The sequence below is a fragment of the Schistocerca nitens genome, chromosome 7, assembly GCF_023898315.1.
Source record: "Schistocerca nitens isolate TAMUIC-IGC-003100 chromosome 7, iqSchNite1.1, whole genome shotgun sequence".
Taxonomy (NCBI): Eukaryota; Metazoa; Arthropoda; class Insecta; order Orthoptera; family Acrididae; genus Schistocerca; species Schistocerca nitens.
The window spans coordinates 34,008,574-34,030,467 of record NC_064620.1 but is presented as its reverse complement, the minus strand read 5'-3'; positions in this window follow the sequence as shown (position 1 = coordinate 34,030,467).

Sequence of the window (21,894 nt, the reverse complement as noted above, 5' to 3'; positions counted from 1 at the left end):
CGGTCAGGCGATCTGACCACTACTTGATGCGATAGTATGGATATTCCATTACATTTTGGCATTTTAACAACAAATGATCTTTCTTATTTAGTAGTTGGTAAAATAGTCCTGACACTTGTTCGCCAATCAATAACTTATGTCCTTTCTAGGATCGAAATTCTTGGATCTTACGTTCTACAGGTTCCTGATGGACAACTTTTGTAGAAAATTCTAAAATTCTCAAGAACATATATCTTGGCATGTATTTTCGGTCCCTTTCGCACATCTTGTATGATGCTCCCATTCCTATGACGTTTGGTCTTCTGGTGAGGAAAATGACGTATTAGACAATCTCGCAATATGTTTTCAGTAGTTATCAAAGCACAGGAATTGACAATAAGCTTTCTTGTTATCGATGAGAGACCAAGAGCTATCAACGACCACCACTGCAAATGGGTGGCAGTGGTTACTTGTGGAGAAAAGTGAGTGCTTACTAACACACGCACTGTTGAATTTCCCTGATGTTGTTGTGGTCCGTAACGCTGTAAGAGAAAGCATAAGATATGGACCGCATAGAAGAAACTCCGCTACCACTAGCTACTATGGTAAAGAGCAGATTGTGTGGTCTAAACTTGGAAACAGACTGCAAACCTGTTCGCCGGCTAGCGTGCCACTGTCGTGAGGATCTGTGCAAGGTGGCTGAAGTACAGTGAACTCACGAGTAGGCGACTAGGTGTTGAACATTAACGACTCACGCAGGTGAGAAATATGCCGAGTCTGCAAAGCTGGTTAGGCGTCAATATGTGTCGCAGCTATGACGACACAGTACAAAGCTGGTACAAAGGAAGTGTTTTGGAACACACCGTCCAGCGCATATTGTTGAAAGCGGAGTTTTGCAGCACGACAATAACGATTTAACTGGGCACAGGATCGTTGAGATCGACCCATGGAGCAAATCAACACGTAACCTGATCAGGTGAATCGCGTTCCTTGTTACTCCAGGTCGATGGTGGCGTCCAGACACGGTGTCACTCAAGAAAACGGCTGCTCCAGATAAGAAGCACACCCTCGGACACAGGCCGATCGCTGCAACACTGTGCTCTGGGGGATATTCAGCCCATCTTCCCTGGACTCGTAGCAGTAATCGAAGTCGTAATGAGAGCTGTGGACTTGCTGAAAATTATTGCAGACCGCCTCCATCTCATAATGTTTGATGGTCCCACCAACAGCAATGGCATGTGAACTGCTTTTCCCTCCCCCCCCCCCCTCCCGCCCCGCCCCTCTTGATCAATAAAATTTTAATACTTTCTTGACTAATCCATGTACCTCCATCAATGGAAAATTGTACTGAAATGCAGGAGGATCTGCAGCGAATTGACGCATGGTGCAGGGAATGGCAATTGAATCTCAATGTAGACAAGTGTAATGTGCTGCGAATACATAGATAGATTCCTTATCATTTAGCTACAAAATAGCAGGTCAGCAACTGGAAGCAGTTAATTCCATAAATTATCTGGGAGTACGCATTAGGAGTGATTTAAAATGGAATGATTTTATAAAGTTGATCGTCGGTAAAGCAGATGCCAGACTGAGATTCATTGGAAGAATCCTAAGGAAATGCAATCCGAAAACGAAGGAAGTAGGTTACAGTACGCTTGTTCGCCCACTGCTTGAATACTGCTCAGCAGTGTGGGATCCGTACCAGATAGGGTTGATAGAAGAGATAGAGAAGATCCAACGGAGAGCAGCGCGCTTCGTTACAGGATCATTTAGTAATCGCGAAAGCGTTACGGAGATGATAGATAAACTCCAGTGGAAGACTCTGCGGGAGAGACGCTCAGTAGCTCGGTATGGGCTTTTGTTAAAGTTTCGAGAACATACCTTCACCGAAGAGTCAAGCAGTATATTGCTCCCTCCTACGTATATCTCGCGAAGAGACCATGAGGATAAAATCAGAGAGATTAGAGCCCACACAGAAGCATACCTCCTTCTTTCCACGAACGATACGAGACTGGAATAGAAGGGAGAACCGATAGAGGTACTCAGGGTACCCTCCGCCACACACCGTCAGGTGACTTGCGGAGTATGGATGTAGATGTAGATGTAGAATTTAGCATTAAATTTCAAAGCAACAAAACTTTAAATCGCAACACAAATGCTTTACATTTACTAAATAGCTGTAACTAAAAACGTCGTTAACTACAAGACCGTTCAACCATCTGTTACTAGAGACAGGCACAGGATTTCCCTAGGCCCTATATTATGCCATTCACCTGCAGCAACGTGAACAGTGTGGTTACTGGATGGTGCAGGTGCCTTCATGAGTGTAGAGCAACTAAAACACTGTTATTAGAAACCCCTTACTTTCTTTCGCTTACGCCATAGTCCCGCAGCAATTCGCAGGGTCAACGTGGTGACAACGACTTTGGCAAGGTTAGTTCCTTTTAGGGGTGGCCAGATGCCCTTCCTGCCGCCACCCCGTACCCCCACGGATGGAATCAATGTACCCCAGCTGTATGTATCTAGTGTAAATCGGGAAATAGTACGAACGTGTTTCAAATTTCTCCGACGCCTGTAACTGAGGCGTAACGTGGGGACCAGCCCGGTATTCACCTAATGGGATGTGGAAAACCGCCTAAAAACCAAATCCAGGCTGGCCGGCACACCGGCCCTCGTCGTTAATCCACTGGGCGAGTCCAGGAAGCAGCGCGTTAGCGCTCTCAGCTACCCTGGCGTAGAAACCACTTACTATGAAGTATTAAAATGCAGCCCGAGCTTGAAAATAGGAATGGCAAACAATGGATCTAATTTCAGCAGTTATTAATTAAGGAATATCTTAATTATCCTTCTCCAGTAACGAACCTCAGACAACCAGAGGCACGATTAACAGGATCAGACTACATACGGAACACGAGACGGCAAACACAACCTCGGGAGACAGCCACAGCGGTCACGGACAAGAACGGGAACAGCATCAATTACCTGGAACATCAGGCATCGTATGGCCTGGGAGCAGACATACTACGAAACACGAGACGACGGCTTCCGACATAACAGGTTGCTTCAGCATGCGCTGACGTAATACGCAACCCCAATAGCAGTCTCATGCCGCAGGATGCGCACGCACCGAATAGAGAACGCCCGGAGGATGACGTGGCCACGACAGAAACCCGCAGCGGTTGCGAAAGGCCCGGGAAATGTCTATAGCGTCACGATAGTGCTAGGAACGCGCCTGGCGGGTGGAGACCAAAACACGGAACGCCAAGGGACGGCCGCCAGAGCGGGAAACAGCCGCAACGGGCGCGGACGGAAGAGAGAACGGCTGGAGATGGATACAACCCGCAAGAGGCAGCCACAGCGGCCGTGGACTTCATGTAGGACAGTCTCAGGAAACACCTGATGAGTACGCCAAGTTATGAGTCGAACTATGCTCTTGGGATTAGGCAGCCCACCGCCAGTACATCCGATTTTATGAGATAACAAGGAATATATTGTGCACAAAAAGAAACTTTACATTTCCTTAAACCAAAGGCTTCAGTTGAAACATGTAGCATATGGTTTAACAGTGGCACAATAATTACTCAGCTGTTAATTTGCTTTTAAGAAATCAAACACTAGCGGTAAAGGTCCAGTACCAAAAGGGGCTACGAACGATCAGTTCCATGACTTAATGAGCGTATGATTCCAACTTAACAGTAATTAACTGACAGTCTCCATAATAAGCCACGTCATCGCTTAAAACCACTTCTTTAAAATCTAATTCCCTAAAAGAGAATTTAAACAAACTTTGAAAACAAGAGCCGTCTGGTGTGGCCGAGCGTTTCTAGGCGCTTCAGTCTGGAACCGCGGGTTCGCTACAGTCGCAGTTTCGAATCTTGCATCGGGCATTGATGTGTGTAATGTTCTTAGGTTAGTTAGGTTTAAGGAGTTCTAAGTTCTCAGGAACTGATGACCTCAGATGTTAGGTCCCATAGTGCACACAGCCATTTTAACCCTTTTTGGCCACGCGGGATTAGCCGAGCAGTCTAGGGCGCTGCAGTCATGGACTGTGCAGATGGTCCTGGCGGAGGTTCGAGTCCTCCTTCGGGAATGGTTGTGTGTGTATGTCGTTAGGGTGATTTAGGTTAAGTAGTGTGTAAGCTTAGGGACTGATGACCTTAGCAGTTAAGTCCCATAAGATTTCACACACATGTGAACATTTTTGAACCATTTTTGAACCATTTGATAACAAGATGTAGCAACCCAAAATCCTTTTTGGCTAATGCAGTCAGCACATCGACTAATAAACATAATTCACAAGAAAAGCGATTGTTGTTGTGGTTGTCTTCAGTCCTGAGACTGGTTTGATGCAGCTCTCAATGCTACTCTACCCTGTGCAAGCTTCTTCATCTCCCAGTACCTACTGCAACCTACATCCTTTTGAATCTGCTTAGTGTATTGATCTCTTGGTCTCCCTCTACGATTTTTACCCTCCACGCTGCTAAATTTGTGATCCCTTGATGCCTCAAAACATGTCCTACCAACCGATCCCTTCTTCTAATCAAGTTGTGCCACAAACTTCTCTTCTCCCCAATCCTATTCAATACGTCCTCATTAGTTACGTGATCTACCCACCTTATCTTCAGCATTCTTCTGTAGCACCACATTTCGAAAGCTTCTATTCTCTTCTTGTCCAAACTGGTTATCGTCCATGTTTCACTTCCATACATGGCTACACTGCATACAAATACTTTACTTTTTATATCCTCTCTACTTCGACCATCATCAGTTATTTTACTCCCTAAATAGCAAAACTCCTTTACTACTTTAAGTGTCTCATTTCCTAATCTAATTCCCTCAGCATCACCCGATTTAATTTGACTTCATTCCATTATCCTCGTTTTGCTTTTGTTGATGTTCATCTTATATCCTCCTTTCAAGACACTGTCAATGCCGTTCAACTGCTCTTCCAAGTCCTTTGCTGTCTCTGACAGAATTACAATGTCATCGGCGAACCTAAAAGTTTTTACTTCTTCTCCATGAATTTTAATACCTATTCCGAATTTTTCTTTTGTTTCCTTCACTGCTTGCTCAATATGCGAAACTAGTGCAAGTCATTGCAGTTGAACACAATACAATTGTCCACTCAGTCAAACCACACGCAGGGAACAGTGTTTGTTTCATAGACTCGCAGATACTCATCCTTATAATTGCGTAGTGAAGTGTACCTTTATCCAGCAACATACTCGTAACTTTCCACCTGGCCAAACAATTCCCTGCGTGAAACCAAGTTACGGCGCACAGCATCCACAGTACATCACATTTTGCGAGCCGCACTATGCCACTACGCAGTCTGGTTACAGCAGCCGACCCAATTCAATCAACGAGGAGCTTCCTTCTATAGAGGATGGCAAATTCCAACATAAGCCCGTCCAAGAGCGGGTAACGCTTCTCTCTGTTCAAAGGACACTTTCGCTGATATACATTCCAGACATCACAGTGGCTATACAGCTGTTGTTACATATACACCCATAAACGTTACTTGACCTCAGCTGCTGTCTGCCACAATCATTAGAGCACACATACGCGCCACACCATCTAGTGTTCGTTGATATACCAATAATCGATCGCTGCACAGGAAGCTGCTCAGTCTCCCAACCGTGGCACTACTCGTCTGTGTAAACCTGCATTCTCTCCAGACGATCTGCGTTTCGTTGCGACGGAACTGTCTTTGTCACTGAAGCAAGCTGCAAATTGATATTCACCTACCTCAGATCAGCGTCTGCTCAGTACCCCTTCACTATGCAACGTACATAAAGACAGCGCTGATAAAGACAGCACCTAATATCTACAATTACTGAGGCCGCGAAAAACTCGTTATGATTGTTCCTGTAAATAGTCATAATAAACTTTCGGGTGGAAAAAGGAGTCCTGATCTTCACTGAAAGTTCGTAAATCTGGTAAAAGTAGGTTTTATTTTCTTTGCTTCAACATGTCATCAGCCCACTTTTAGTATGCAAAAGTGCTACTGTAACTTCCCAGTTTATGTCACACGTAAAGCAGCCAGAATTCTCCTAAGTCCATTCCGAAAATAATCACTCGAATATACAGTCACTTTCTACATATAACGGTGATTTCTTACATAAGTCATTCAGGAGATTTCTTTCACAAAGATTGCTAGCCGAATATATTCTGTAGTAGAACACAGAACATCGCCACGCTGATTTTCTAAGTCCAACAAGTCACACACGTATATCTCCCGAACAAAGTATCCCACGACTCCCAAACTTTTACAAAATGTTCGTCGCAACAAAAGCTACCGTTTCAAATCCATCTGAATGCGAAGGACCGAACATTTCTTCATCTTACACATTTTACGGACGGACACATTTAACATGACCTACGCGTCTGAAAAGCTAGTCAAAGACTCTCCCCTTCCAGATACTCATGCAAACTAAGTATCTCGCAGTGCGCGGGAACCGTACTGAGCACCGACTGGCTGTTCGAAAAGGCCAGCCAATCCGATCGCACCTTTAGATCTTACTCGCGCTAAAACTGTTCTGTGCCAATCACTACATCAGATTCATTGGCGTCACTTCCAAAAGAAAATTATTACTATAATGTCTAATAATTGAAACTAAATGAAAATTTATCTTGAAATAAATTTAGGAAACTGTTTATACGGTTACCGACTTTCTGGGTGCTTTATGATATAAGCAAACACCCATAGACATACGTCATCCGCCAGTTAGGGGGATTTACAATTTTCATGACACCCTGGTGGCGTAAAACTTGCTGGTTACTTAAGATGTATTACCATATAAGTTTGAAATTTGACTTATGTCTCCCAAGCGCACTCACATTCGCTCTCATTTACTTTCACCCTAACACAAAATATAAATATTAACTTCTAGACTGTTATTTTCATTACGAAAGAGAAATTATCGAAAGTTTGGAATTGACAATCTTTATAAAATAAATCGGCACACTGAGAGTGCTATAATTGTTTATAAATAACAAAAGAAATATAAACTGTTACGTTTCCTATCTGAATTTACTTTCTTAAGTTTCGGTTTAGTACTTTTTATGGGTTTTTCATACCTCCGAAACTATTATAAGTAGCAGTATCTAAACTTTGACATACTGTTTGTCTGAATAACAAAATGTCCTTTATCACTTTAACATAGTTATTTACTGTCTTAGGTGAGGTGGACCCTATATGTGGCACACAAAAGAATTCCCACGCTCGGTCAGAAGAAATAATCATCTTGTGGTGCAGTTCTTCTTGTTGTCTCCGTGCTTGCTAAGAAAATGGGATGAGAAGTTCCGCCTTATGCAAGACACCTTTTTTCTTTTGTTTCACCCATACATGTTTCAGCACCTCTGTGCCATCATCAGTGGGTTTTATTTTTATTTTTTACTGTAAATTTGTTGTTAACATATTAAGATTTTCATCGTTTACAACATTATGTAAAGGTTGCATTTATAACTTAATTGGCGAAAAGTAACGTACCTTACATTATATTATTGTCCTCTTGTTTTGGTAGCTGTTATGCTACACAATATACAACATGTCATCTGCAAACAGCAAAACGTAATTTATTTTATTTTATTTTATTTTATTTTATTTTATTTTTCAACAACAAATAGAAAATAAATTACGTTTTGCTGTTTGCAGATGACATGTTGTATATTGTGTAGCATAACAGCTACCAAAACAAGAGGACAATAATATAATGTAAGGTATGTTACTTTTCGCCAATTAAGTTATAAATGCAACCTTTACATAATGTTGTAAACGATGAAAATGTTAATATGTTAACAACATATTTACAGTTAAAAATAAAAATAAAACCCACTGATGATGGCACAGAGGTGCTGAAACATGTATGGGTGAAACAAAAGAAAAAAGGTGTCTTGCATAAGGCGGAACTTCTCATCCCATTTTCGGTCAGAAGAGCCGGTGGCTCATGACGCAATCGGCAGGCCACAAGTCGGCCGCCGCTGGATGTTACTATACTGCAGGCTTCCAATAGAGCTGGTCATAACGCAACAAAATTTACTGCAAAAACGGCGGTCACAGATTAACCCACAACGCTACGTCGTCTCTTCACGCATTCAGCAAACGACGCTGCCACCTAGCGGTGAGCGTTACGTCAAGTGAGGGAAGCGAAACAATCACCCGAATCGACTGCAGATCGTCTCAGCAGCTTTCATCAGTGTAAATCAAGGGAAAATAATGAAGGTGAAACTCGATTTTTATATATTCCACGTCCGATTTCCATTAACTTTCGAATTCTCTTCACAAAACCAGGTGTAGCTCGTGTGAGGTTCTTTATGAGTCCTTTCATTGTGGGAGTACTATTCGTTATTCGAACCATATATTTATCTATTTTATTTTCTGTTTCATTCTAGACATCCCTTTTAACCATCCCCTACGCAGTAATTTAAAGTAGTGAGGTCGGGGACATTAGTGGGCACAAGACGTGACCGTGCTGCCGGCCATCTGCGGTGAAAGGTGTATATGTTGTTCCAGCTGATGAATAGAGTTTGCAGGGAACTCGTCACGTGGGAAGAATGTAACCACCCTTTAGCCAAAGGAACCTCTATCAATAATGCTTGAAGTTCGTTTTCAATGAAGTCTAGGTAACGAAACCCCGTAAGACGATGGGTCAATACAATAGGCCCAAAAATTGGTGCTCTGTACCAATCACAGAGTTCAAAAATTCTTTTATGTTAATTCATGCACACCTTCACAACATGAACATCAGAACAAAAATCGATCAATAAACATAAGTACAGGGTGTTTCAAAAATGACCGGTATATTTGAAACGGCAATAAAAACTAAACGAGCAGCGATAGAAATACACCGTTTGTTGCAATATGCTTGGGACAACATTACATTTTCAGGAGGACAAACTTTCGAAATTACAGTAGTTACAATTTTCAACAACAGATGGCGCTGCAAGTGATGTGAAAGATATAGAAGACAACGCAGTCTGTGGGTGCGCCATTCTGTACGTCGTCTTTCTGCTGTAAGCGTGTGCTGTTCACAACGTGCAAGTGTGCTGTAGACAACATGGTTTATTCCTTAGAACAGAGGATTTTTCCGGTGTTGGAATTCCACCACCTAGAACACAGTGTTGTTGCAACAAGACGAAGTTTTCAATGGAGGTTTAATGTAACCAAAGGACCGAAAAGCGATACAATAAAGGATCTGTTTGAAAAAATTTCAACGGACTGGGAACGTGACAGATGAACGTGCTGGAAAGGTAGGGCGACCGCGTACGGCAACCACAGAGGGCAACGCGCAGCTAGTGCAGCAGGTGATCCAACAGCGGCCTTGGGTTTCCGTTCGCTGTGTTGCAGCTGCGGTCAAAATGACGCCAACGTCCACGTATCGTCTCATGCGCCACAGTTTACACCTCTATCCATACAAAATTCAAACGCGGCAACCCCTCAGCGCCGCTACCATTGCTGCATGAGAGACATTCGCTAACGATATAGTGCACAGGATTGATGACGGCGATATTCATGTGGGCAGCATTTGGTTTACTAAATGGTTCAAATGGCTCTGAGCACTATGGGACTCAACTGCTGTGGTTATCAGTCCCCTAGAACTTAGAACTACTTAAACCTAACTAACCTAAGGACATCACACACATCCATGCCCGAGGCAGGATTCGAACCTGCGACCGTAGCAGTCGCACGGTTCCGGACTGCGCGCCTAGAACCGCGAGACCACCGCGGCCGGCATTTGGTTTACTGATGAAGCTTATTTTTACCTGGACGGCTTTATCAATAAACAGAACTGGCGCATATGGGGAACCGAAAAGCCCCATGTTGCAGTCCCATCGTCCCTGCATCCTCAAAAAGTACTGGTCTTGGCCGCCATTTCTTCCAAAGGAATCATTGGCCCATTTTTCAGATCCGAAACGATTACTGCATCACGCTATCTGGACATTCTTCGTGAATTTGTGGCGGTACAAACTGCCTTAGACGACACTGCGAACACCTCGTGGTTTATGCAAGATGGTGCCCGGCCACATCGCACGGCCGACGTCTTTAATTTCCTGAATGAATATTTCGATGATCGTGTGATTGCTTTGGGCTATCCGAAACGTACAGGAGGCGGCGTGGATTGGCCTCCCTATTCGCCAGACATGAACCCCTGTGACTTCTTTCCGTGGGGACACTTGAAAGACCAGGTGTACCGCCAGAATCAGGAAACAATTGAACAGCTGAAGCAGTACATCTCATCTGCATGTGAAGCCATTCTCCCAGACACGTTGTCAAAGGTTTCGGGTAATTTCATTCAGAGACTACGCCATATTATTGCTACGCATGGTGGATATGTGGAAAATATCGTACTATAGAGTTTCTCAGACCGCAGCGCCATCTGTTGTTGAAAATTGTAACTACTGTAATTTCGAAAGTTTGTCTGAAAATGTACTGTTGTCCCAAGCATATTGCAACAAACGGTGTATTTCTATGGCTGCTCGTTTAGTTTTTATTGCCATTTCAAATATACCGGTCATTTTTGAAACACCCTGTATGTACTCTAAGACAGTAAAAAGACAAATCATGAAGCAATTACCCGGACCAGAAGGAAATGGTAGATGTGACGTACATCTACACAAAAATAAATGATGACAATTTCACAAAAACTACATGTTTTATTCACGAGACAGAGCTTCAAAAACTGAGTAATTCAGTAATGCGTTGGTCCACCTCTGGCCTTTATGCAAGCATATATTCGGGTTGGAATTCATTGATAGATTTGTTGGATGTTCTCCTGAGGGATATCGTGTCAAGTTCTGTCCAGTTGGAGTGTTACATCGTCAAAGTTCCGAGCTGGTTGGAGGGCCTGCCCAAACTGTTCCAAGTTATCAACTGGAGAGAGACCTGAAGAACACAGACCATCACTCTGGCTGTCAGGCCATATGGTGGGCGACAGGTTGGTATCCCACTGTTACCTGGGGTGTCTTCAGACACGTCTTCACTGTTAATAAGTATTCAGTTGAAGTGGGACTCATCACTGAAGACAATTCTACTCCAGTCAATGAGATTCCAGGCCAAAGACACGTCTGGAGACGCCCCTGACAGCGGTGGAATACCAACCAGACCTTACCCACCATATGGTCTGGCTGCCAGCTTTGACAGTCTGATGTGCCACTTTATTCCACAGGACGACCACTTTGATTGTCTTCTACGGCATCCTTAGTGCACAGTGTTATGTTTAATACGTTCAACGTTCCCGTTTGTTGCCCTTCATAGCAAGCCAACCATGGGTTACATTTCAGCAGGATAATTATCGCCTGTGCACAGCAAGAGTTCCTACTGCATATCTTGGCACTTGCAAAACAGTATCTTGGCCAGCATGGTCGCCAGATCTCTCTGTAATTGAAAACATTTGGAGGATTATGGGCAGGGTCCTCCAACCAGCTAGGGATTTTGACGATCTAATGCGCTAATTGGGCAGAATTTGGCACAATGTCCTCCCTCATGAGGACATGCAACAACTCTATCCATCAATGATAAGCCGAACAGTTGCTTGCCTAAGGACCAGAGGTGAACCGACACGTAATTGACTTCCTCAATTTGTTAAGCTCATCGTCCTGAATAAATCATCTAATTTTCCTGAAACTGTAACCATTTGTTTGTCTGTACATGTACGTCACATCTACTGTACCCACCCCATTCGGATAATTCCATTGTGGTGCATCATGTTCCTTGTCCTCAGAGTGTATATTTCTCGTCATCAAGAGATTTTGCCATGAACCCTACTGGACACAATGTTGGTCATTCTCTTAAAAGAGCTGGGAAGAAAACTGTTTCCAGTCAGTCATATGACACTACACCCCCACGTAGGTAATGGAAGTGAAGTGATATGTTGGTTCCAGTCCACTGTGTTGAATCATCTGAGTAAGATGCATAGTTGTGAAAATGCGACTGGATGTCAGAAAGGAGCTGTCGTATTCGGATGTGTCCTTCACCACACTGTCGATGAAGTTACATGATTTTTTTGCTGTACCTAGACGCTGACTCTCCAACGGGTCAAGAAATGACGTATCATTTACAGTGATACAACATGGCGTAATAACAGTGGTTATAAAAGAACCTAATGGACAGGTATGGGAGGATAAATGATAGTTAGTTTCAAACCCGACAGGAACTGATGCTATTGGTCAATGCAGAGCTACCTCAACGCGTTTCGAAGTGAACATTGTGAAGGGAACAGCATGAAACGAACAGCGAAGTTCTGTACTTCGTAAAAGGTCATTGCTCACTGCAGCACATAAAGCTGCACGTCTCCAGTGGGCCAAACAACATAGAAAGTGGTCAGTAGCTGAGTGTAGCCTGTAGGGTGTTCTCTACAAATTCCGATTTTGTTTCTTTTCGAATTTTGAATATAACGGGTAAGAGGGTAGCACAATATGTAACTGTATCACCCGAAACAGCACCTCCTCAAATATCGACTGAGCTAGAACCGACCATGTTCAACTACTCATACTGACAAAACTCCAATCCATTTTCTGGAGTTTCTCACACCCAGTAACTTTAAGCTAACTGAAACCAGGAGTACTCTACGTATTCCTCAGTTTAAACGGATATTACACTCCTGCCTACTAGTAATTACCTAGAAACCATAACATTTGAGTGATCAACCATTAGTCCAAATTGAATAGATCACCACTGATAAGATGTTATCCTAAACAAGCAACGACTCGTGGCTTGCCATTACCTGCTAACTTAATAATGGGTCACGCATAATGTACGTATTACAGTGGCACAGAACAATAATTTACAGGAGATGAAACGCTAAACAATAAAACATGAAAATTCAAATAAACTCTCACAAAATATGTAAAAAAAGAAGCATTAGCAGCTAAAAGGCACATGAAAAGAAATAAAACTGTTTAACTATTATCTGATTAGTATGGCTAACAATCGTTAGCAATAATAAAGACTGTGTCGTAACTAAATGAATTTGCAAATTATTATGATTATGGAAAAAAGTAATTCAGAGAACGAAACCATTAACTATTGTTCTGAAGGTTATTCAAAACAAATCAGAATAGCGTCACTATTTGACAGTGCACAACTATGTAGAGTGAATAACGAAGAGAAGTTACTGTTGTTTCTACGTAATGGGTTCTTACATCACTATTAGAACAATGTAGTCCACAGATTCTCTTAGCTAATGTTTCTTAAAAACAATTTCCTCTTTGCTGATGCTATAGGCGATTCTCCAACGTCTGCTTTGTTACTCGATGATCATTTGGCGTGTAATCCAATAATTTTTATCTTCTTGCTGTGCTGTTTGATCTTGAGCACCTGTTTCAGATGTAACAGAAACCATCGATGTTTGCAGAATTAATTCCAGTTTGCGTATCTACATGCAAAGACGAACATAAGACATAAGACACACTTCCTTCCATTAAGGCGTGACATAACCTGCTATAATGGGTTTTAATTTTTTTTTTCATAGCCACACATTTTAGATTTAGGCTATAGTATTCAAACACGGCGCAGCACATTTCACAGTAAATACGCTCGCATAGCGGCAGTAAATCCAGTTAACCATACCATAAATCATTAGTCTGCGGTCTATTCCAAACAATGGAAACCGCGCACAATTGTCTGTGCAATCACTCCAATCACGCGGCGATCAACACACCGTACAATCAAGGTTAAATTTCTTTGTAACCTACGACAAGAAAATGCATTACCGTACTTTATTCAATTTCACAGTCCGTGGTAGGCACTTAACAGTCTGTGCTGGCTACAGTCGAAAGCGGTATCTTAACGAAATGCACACAGCTTTCCGATCTGCGAATCAAAGTTTTACGCTTAATGAGTCAAACTGCAGTTTCAGCGACACAAAGTCACAAATTATTTAATCGCCGTACACATCGAGATCACAAATGTAGCACTGTACATACACTGATTTTTCACCAGCGACGAACCCAATCCATAAAAATAAACTCGCAACACGATAATCACCTCCACTCACAGTTGTCGCTCCTGACTCTTTGTTGGTGCTTTTCTCGGTCGAGGTATCGATATCGTTCTACACCGTTCAAACATCTCGCTTCACATAACACTTTCAAACATTCTGATTCCATTGAATTATGGTTTTAGATTAAACAACAACTTCATATATTTCTCTTCGTACAAAATAAATACAAACCTGTTAATAAATGAGAAAGCATACAACATAATATTAAATGAAATTATGAATCATTTCTATAATATCTGCGTTACCTAAACATGCACATAACTGTAAAAAGAAATAAATTTACAAAATTTATACTCAAATAAGCTTTTTAATGTATCACAAAAATAAGTAAACGAAAATACAGGAATGGAGCTATCTTCACAAAATGAAGGTATGAAGGTGCGAACAGCCATGTTTATGGGCCAATCTCAAACGGTTACGGTATGTTGATCACTGAGACATCCCTACTAAACCACCCAATGTTAATCCCATTTAAAATCTCTGGGATCATGTTCCGTGGGCCGCTCACAGGTTAGACACTGGACTCGCATTCAGGAAGACGATGGTTCAATCCCGCGTCCGGCCATCCCGATTTAGGTTTTCCATAATTTCCCTAAATCGCTCCAGGCAAATGCCGCGATGGTTCCTTTGAAAGAGCACGGCCGACTTCCTTCCTCGTCCTTCCCTAATCCGATGAGACTGATAACCTCGCTGTCTGGTCTCCTACCCCAAACAACCCAACCCAACCCACTCACAGGTTCCTGTAACCTTCTTCTTGGCTCATCAGTCTTCCAGCTGGTTTGATGCATCCCACCACGAATTCCTCTGCTATGTCAAAATGGTTCAAATGGCTCTGAGCACTATGGGACTTAACATCTGAGGTCATCAGTCCCCTAGAACTTAGAACTACTTAAACCTAACTAACCGAAGGCCATCACACACATCCATGCCCGATACAGGATTCGAACCTGCGACCGTAGTGGTCGCACAGCTCCTGACTATAGCGCCTAGAACCGCTCGGCCACTCCAGCCGGCTCTCCTATGTCAGCTTTATCATCTCAGGGTAGCACTTCCAACCTATGTCCTAGATTATTTGCTGTCTTCCAGTACAGTTTTTGCCTTCTACAGCTCCCTTTAGTACCATGGAAGTCATTCCCTCATGTCTTAACAGATGTCCTGTCACCCTGGCCCTTCTCCTTATCAGTGTTTTCCACATATTCCTTTCCTCGACGATTCTGCGGAGAATCTTCTCATCCCCTACCTTATCAGTCCACCTAATTTTCAACATTCGTATGTAGCACCACTTCTCAAACACGTCGATTCTCTTCTGTTCCTGTTTTACCACAGTCCATGTTTCACTACCACACAATGCTGTACTTCAGACGTACATTCTCAGAAATTTCTTCCTCAAATTACGACCGATATTTGATATTACTAGACTTTTCTTAGTCTGGAATGTCTTTTTTGCCATAGCCACTATGCTTTTGATGTCCTTGCTCCGTCCGTCGTTGGTTATTTCACTGTCTAGGTAGCAGAATTCCTTAACTTAATCTACTTCGTGACCATCAATCCTGATGTTAAGTTTCTCGTTGTTCTCATTTCTACTACTACTCATTACCTTCGTCTTCCTTCGATTTACTCTCAGTCCATATTGTGTACTCATTAGACTGTTCATTCCCTTCAGCAGATCGTGTAATTCTTCTTCACTTTCACTCAGGATGGTAATGTCGTCAGCAAATCGTATCGTTTATATCCTTTCACCTTGAATTTTAATTCCACTCCTGAACCTTTCTTTTATTTCCATCATTGCTTCCTCGATGTACAGATTGAAGAGTAGGGGTGAAAGGCTACGTTCTTGTCTTATACTCTTTTTAATACGAGTACTTCGTTCTTGGTCGTCCACTCTCATTATTCCCTCTTGGCTGTTGTACGTATTGTGTATGACCCGTCTCACCCTATAGCTTAATCCTACTTTTTTCAGAATTTCGAACATCTTGGTCCATTGTACACTGTCGAACGCTTTTTCCAGGTCGACAAATCCTATGAACGTGTCTTCATTTTTTCTTTAGTCTTGCTTCCATTATTAACCGCAACATCAGAATTGCCACTCTCGTACCTTTACTTTTCCTAAAGCCAAACTGATCGTCATCTAGCGCATCCTCAGTTTTGTTTTCCATTCATCTGTATACTATTATTGTAAGCAACTTCGATGCGTGAGCTGTTAAGCTGATTGTGCGATAATTCTCGCACTTGTCAGCTCTTTCCGTCTTTGGAATCGTGTGCATGATGCTTTTCCGGAAGTCAGATGGTATGTCACCAGACTCACACATTCTACCAACCAACGTGAATAGTCGTTTCGTTGCCACTTCCCCAATAATTTTAGAAATTCTGATGGAATGTTATCTATCCCATCTGCCTTATTTGACCTTAAGTCCTCAAAAGATCTTTTAACTGGTGATTCTAACACTGCATCCCCTATCTCTTTTAAATTGACTCCTGTTTCTTCTTCTATCACATCAGACAAATCTCCCCCCTCGTAGAAGCTTTCAATGTATTCTTTCCACCTATCCGCTCACTCCTCTGCATTTTTACAGTGAAATTCCCGTTACACTCTTAATGTTACCACCCTTGCTTTTAATGTCACCGCAGGTTGTTTTGACTTTTCTGTATGCTGAGTTTGTCCTTCTGGCAATCATTTCTTTTTCGATGTCTTCACATTTTTCCTGCAGCCATTTCGTCTTAGCTTCTCTGCATTTCCTATTTATTTCATTCCTCAGCGACTTGTATTTCTGTATTCCTGAGTTTCCCGGAATATTTTTGTACTTCCTCCTTTCATCGATCAATCGAAGTACTTCCTCTGTTACCCGTGGTTTCTTCGCAGTTACCCTCTCTGTACCTATGTTTTCCTTCCCAATTTCTGTGCTGGCCCTTTTTAGAGATGTCCATTCCTCTTCAACTGTGCTGCGTACTGAGCTATTCCTTATTGCTATATCTATAGCTTTAGAGAACTTCAACCGTATCTCGTCATACCTTAGTACTTCCGTATCCCACTTATTTGGGTATTGATTCTTCCTGACTAATGTCTTAAACTTCAGCCTACTCTTCATCACTACTATAATGTGATCAGAGTCTATATCTGTTCCTGGGTACGCCTTAAAATCCGGTATCTGATTTCGAATCTCTGTCTGACCATGATGTAATCTAATTGAAATCTTCCCATATCACCCGGCCTTTTCCAAGTGTACTTCCTCCTCTTGTGGTTCTTCAATAGGGTATTCATTATTCCTTGTCCCAATCCCATATTCTCCTGGAACCTTTTCTTCTACTCCTTCCCCTACAACTGCATTCCAGTCCCCCATGTCTATTAGATTTTCATCCCCCTTTAGATACTGTATTACCCTTTCAGTATCCTCCATACACTTTATCTCTTCATCTTCAACTTGCGACGTCGACATGTATATCTGAAATATCGTTGTCGGTGTTGGTTTGCTGTCGATTCTGATAATAACGACCTTGTCACTGAACTGTTCACAGAAACACACTCTCTGCCTTACCTTCCTATTCATAAAGAATCCTAGTCCTGTTACACCATTTCCTGCTGCTGTTCATATTACCCTATACTCATCTGACCAGAAACTCTTGTCTTGATTCCACTTCATTTCACTGACGCCTACTATATCTAGATTGAGCCTTTACATTTCCCATTTAGGATTTTCTAGTTTCCCTACGTCGTTCGACGGCCGGAGTGGCCGAGTGGTTCTAGGTGCTACAGTCTGGAACCGCGCAACCACTACGGTGGCAGGTTCGAATCCTGCCGCAGCCATGGATTTGTGTGATGTCCTTAGGCCAGTTAGGTTTAAGTAGTTCTAAGTTCTAGGGGACTGGTGACCTCAGAAGTTAAGTCCCATAGTGCTCAGAGCCATTTGGAACCTACTACGTTCAAGCTTTTGACATTCCACGCCCCGACTCGTAGAACTTTATCCTTCTGTTGATTATTCAGTCTTTTTCTCATGGTAACCTCTCCGTTGGCAGTCCCCCCCCCTCCCCCCGGAGATCTGAATGGGGGACTATTCCGGAATCTTTTGCCAATAGAGAGAGCATCATGACACTTCTTCAATTACAGGCCACATGACCTGTGGATACAAGTTACTTGTCTTTAATGCAGTGGTTTACATTGCCATGTGCTTCTTCATGCCGTTGATCATTGCTGATCCGTCCACCTTTTAGGGGCTGTTTCTCACTGCAAGGGTAAAAGAGTGCCTTGAACGTTTGTCCGCTCCTCCACCCTCTTTGAATGAGTGTGACTTGTAAGGTTTCTATAAAGCTCTTGTTGACGCTGACTTCTACACTCCCCTGCGCCAAGTCTGACACTATTTCTGTCTTTGGAGACAGATATTGAGGTTGGCTATAATTAAACTTTCGCTACTGGGACCAGTGTAGTCAGAAAACTACTTACCGTACCGGACCCAGATTTATAGGGACGATGCGCAGACTATGCGCTGCAGGATTTGGGTTTTAGTAGAGTTAATGGCTTGCCTATGCGCACCGGTACTGGTACGGCGACATAGGGTTAAAACACAAGCGTCAGTGTGCATTACAGTTACAGACAGTCAACATGGGTCTGGACAAAGTGAATAGGGATTAACTCGTAAAGCTATTTCATCAAAGCAACAGCAGGAGTGTTGCTGCTCTTCGTTAGTGTCGACGTATTAAACCACGGGAGGTCAACCGGCGGAAGGAATCCGCGAACCTACTCCTAACCGTTTCTCGATAGTGACTGCCTGTCTCATTGCCATATTTTGGTTTTCTATTCTTTCTCATATTAACGTTAGTGAATAGTCCTCTCCTATTAGAACACTGCAAGTGTCGAAACTGAAGGTAATTTATAAACAACTAGCTGCAACCAGTTGCTTCTATAGGCTTTCATTTTTCCATAAGCATATTTCAAAGTGCCTGGCCACCAATTCCCAGACGTTGTAGGGAAGCAGCCTACTCATGCCGTAGTAAATTCACATCAGTCTTTCCATTGTGTGCCAGCCAGTCCGCTGTAACTAGCTCTGACGTCATAAATGTTGCGCAATACTTTAAAAATCAAGCAAATAACCTAAAACATTTCTAGCATGTCAGGAGTAATACTAAAACAACATGTGTTGAATATCAGTTCGATAATTTTAGCCATTTTCGAAATTTTGACGTTTTTCTGTAAAAATCATTGGCGCAACAGAAAAGAGCTAGAGAATTAAAAATTGATAATTAGACTCATTTTTCATAAATATTAAATAGAAACAGTCTTCTGGATCTCACAATTTAAGATTTTAGTTGAAATTAAATATTTTCTGGTTTTTGTCTTAAAACTTAAGGAAGCAAGATAGATTAAGTAGGCTAATAAATAAGGCTAGGAGGTTTATATTTAAGTAGTTTGGAGATCCGCTATAACTATGAAGATGTGAGAAGTTTCATTTGAATACCTATAAAACTATAGCAATAGCGTGTCTCCAAAGGGCCAGTTCAGAGCTCGTCTACTGCGTGCAGTGTAATTAAATTAATTCTCTCGCCCAAAATATTTAACTTAGCCACGTCAAAATTTTATTATCAATACTTACCTGCGTGCTGAATGCACATTTAAATTAAGAGCTTCATCGGCCATCAGCAAGAGAAGCTATGATTTATTAGGTAACTTAAAGTGGTGCATTACTAGCCCAGCGGCTAGTCGGGAGAGCCGATTTCATCAGGCGTTCCCTTAGCCGTCCGCACCGCGGCTTTATATATAAGAACGCTGCGGGAGGAAGCAAGGCCCCAGTTCTCTCCAGACGCTGAATAGCACGTCATCTGTGTCGGGAGTCGCGTCGCGTCGGTATCATTGCTACAAACAGCCTCAGATGCCGTATTAAGTTACTCGGAATACGCGTAACCATGAAATCATTTTCGAGTGAAGTGTTAATTCTGGGTTGACTTTAATTATCGATCTTCAGTTTGCGTATTGTCGTATTTTCACGTGCCGCCGCGGGACAAACATTCTACCATTACTTAGCGTGGCGTTTGATGAACCTTATCATCAAATTATGGCGAGCATTCATTTAAATATTTAACTTGGACAGTTATAGTGGCATCCGCGGATTAGACTCTGAACTGCTCTGTTAGTTAGATTGTGTGGATTATTTTGTTTTCATCTGTGACTTTCTAAATACAGAACGTTTTTTTTTTTCACGACCGTTTTTGATTATAAATCCCGGACAATCTCCTAATTCCTCAGAGCTATAAGCTGTAACTATAAGTGTATTCTCAGATGAAGTGGGCACTAGGAATTCTAATTACAGGCTTCACGTTTTGCTAATCACTTTCTGCTTGCCAATATTGTAGTTAGAGAGCCAGTGTTGAGAACGGCGAAAGACAGCATAAATAACATTCTAAATAATAGGAACATTTTTAACAACAATAATTCCATCCGCCGCCGCACATATGGTTAAAACGGCAAGGAATGCAGTGTTTCAACATTCGTACAAATTTTATATAACAGCAACAATATAATTCCACCCGCCGCCCCACATATGGTGCATCGGCCGGGAAATAAACTGAGTAAAAGTGAAAGTGATTTTTTTTTACTATTCGGATTCGGGAGTGAAATGCGACACGCAACTGAGTAATAAAACAGTGATAGTGACGTGTGCATGTGGACGACGTAAGTGGATTAACAACGCATCTGGACTGACGGAGCTTGCACTGAGTCCAGCGGCGCTGCCGGCATCGCGAGAAGCCAGTTTCGCCTCACTGCAGTCGTCCGCCAGAGCAGCCGGGCCCGCGCCTGCTGTTTCGGGCCACACAAACACAACACAGCCATCGGAGTGCCGTCTGCAATTCAGCGCGTCGCGTCGCATCAGTAATCCTGGTACGCCACGCCGGCAACGCCATACGTCGTGAAGAAGGAACTGAGTTAAGTGAAAAGCTGTTAAAAATATTACTAACCTGCACTAAAAGACTGTCGGCGATGGAACCACCAAAAGAAACTGAGGTTAAACTTAAATCAGAACCTATGTCTGTTGAGGGAACTGTAAATCCAGACAACGGTTCAAGTGTAAATATGCATGAGAGTAGTAATATTAAAGTGAAATATGAAGTATTGTCTCCTGACAGTAGTGTGAAAAGGGGCAATGATTCAATAATAGAGACCCCTGTAGTAAAGCAGAAATCAGAAATTATTAATTTATTGGATGATAGTTTATCTGATGAATTAAAACCAAAACAGCCATCAGAGGTGGTAGAGTTTAAAAAGGATAAGTTAGATATAACTAATCAAACAGAGGTATCATTTAGTTTTGATGATTCTGGTGTAGGAGCTAGTTCTTCGTCACCTGAGTGTGATAAAAAGCCAGCTAGTGAGCAACCCAAAGACACTGGGGTTATTGATTTAAATGTTATATTACAAGCAATAGCTGCCAGTAATGCAAAAATGTCAGCCAGTAATACTAGAATGACAGCTGAATTAAAGTCTGAAATTGTGGCCAGCCAAACAAATTTTAATAAACGGTTTGAGGCAATGGACAATAAATTAGAATCCAATAATGCTGAATTAAAGTATGAGATTGTGGCCAGCCAAACTAATTTTAATAAACGATTGGAGGTAATGGACGATACCTTCAAGGCTGGTTGCAATAAGTTTCAAGAGGATCTAGACAGTTTGAATTATAAAATTGATTACAATCATGAGGATATTAAGAAAAAGGTTGCTCAACAATTTTCTGAAATGTATAAAACAGTAAAATCCGAAGTTGCTGAGGTTCGCAAAGACTTCCAAATGGAAGATGCGAAGCTGGAGCACAAGTTAACAGAAAAGATCGAGGCGGAATATGAACTGTGCTCAGATAGGTTTCAAGATGTTAATATAAAAATAAACATGTGTCAAGCAGATGTAGATGCGATCAAAACTGATACTACT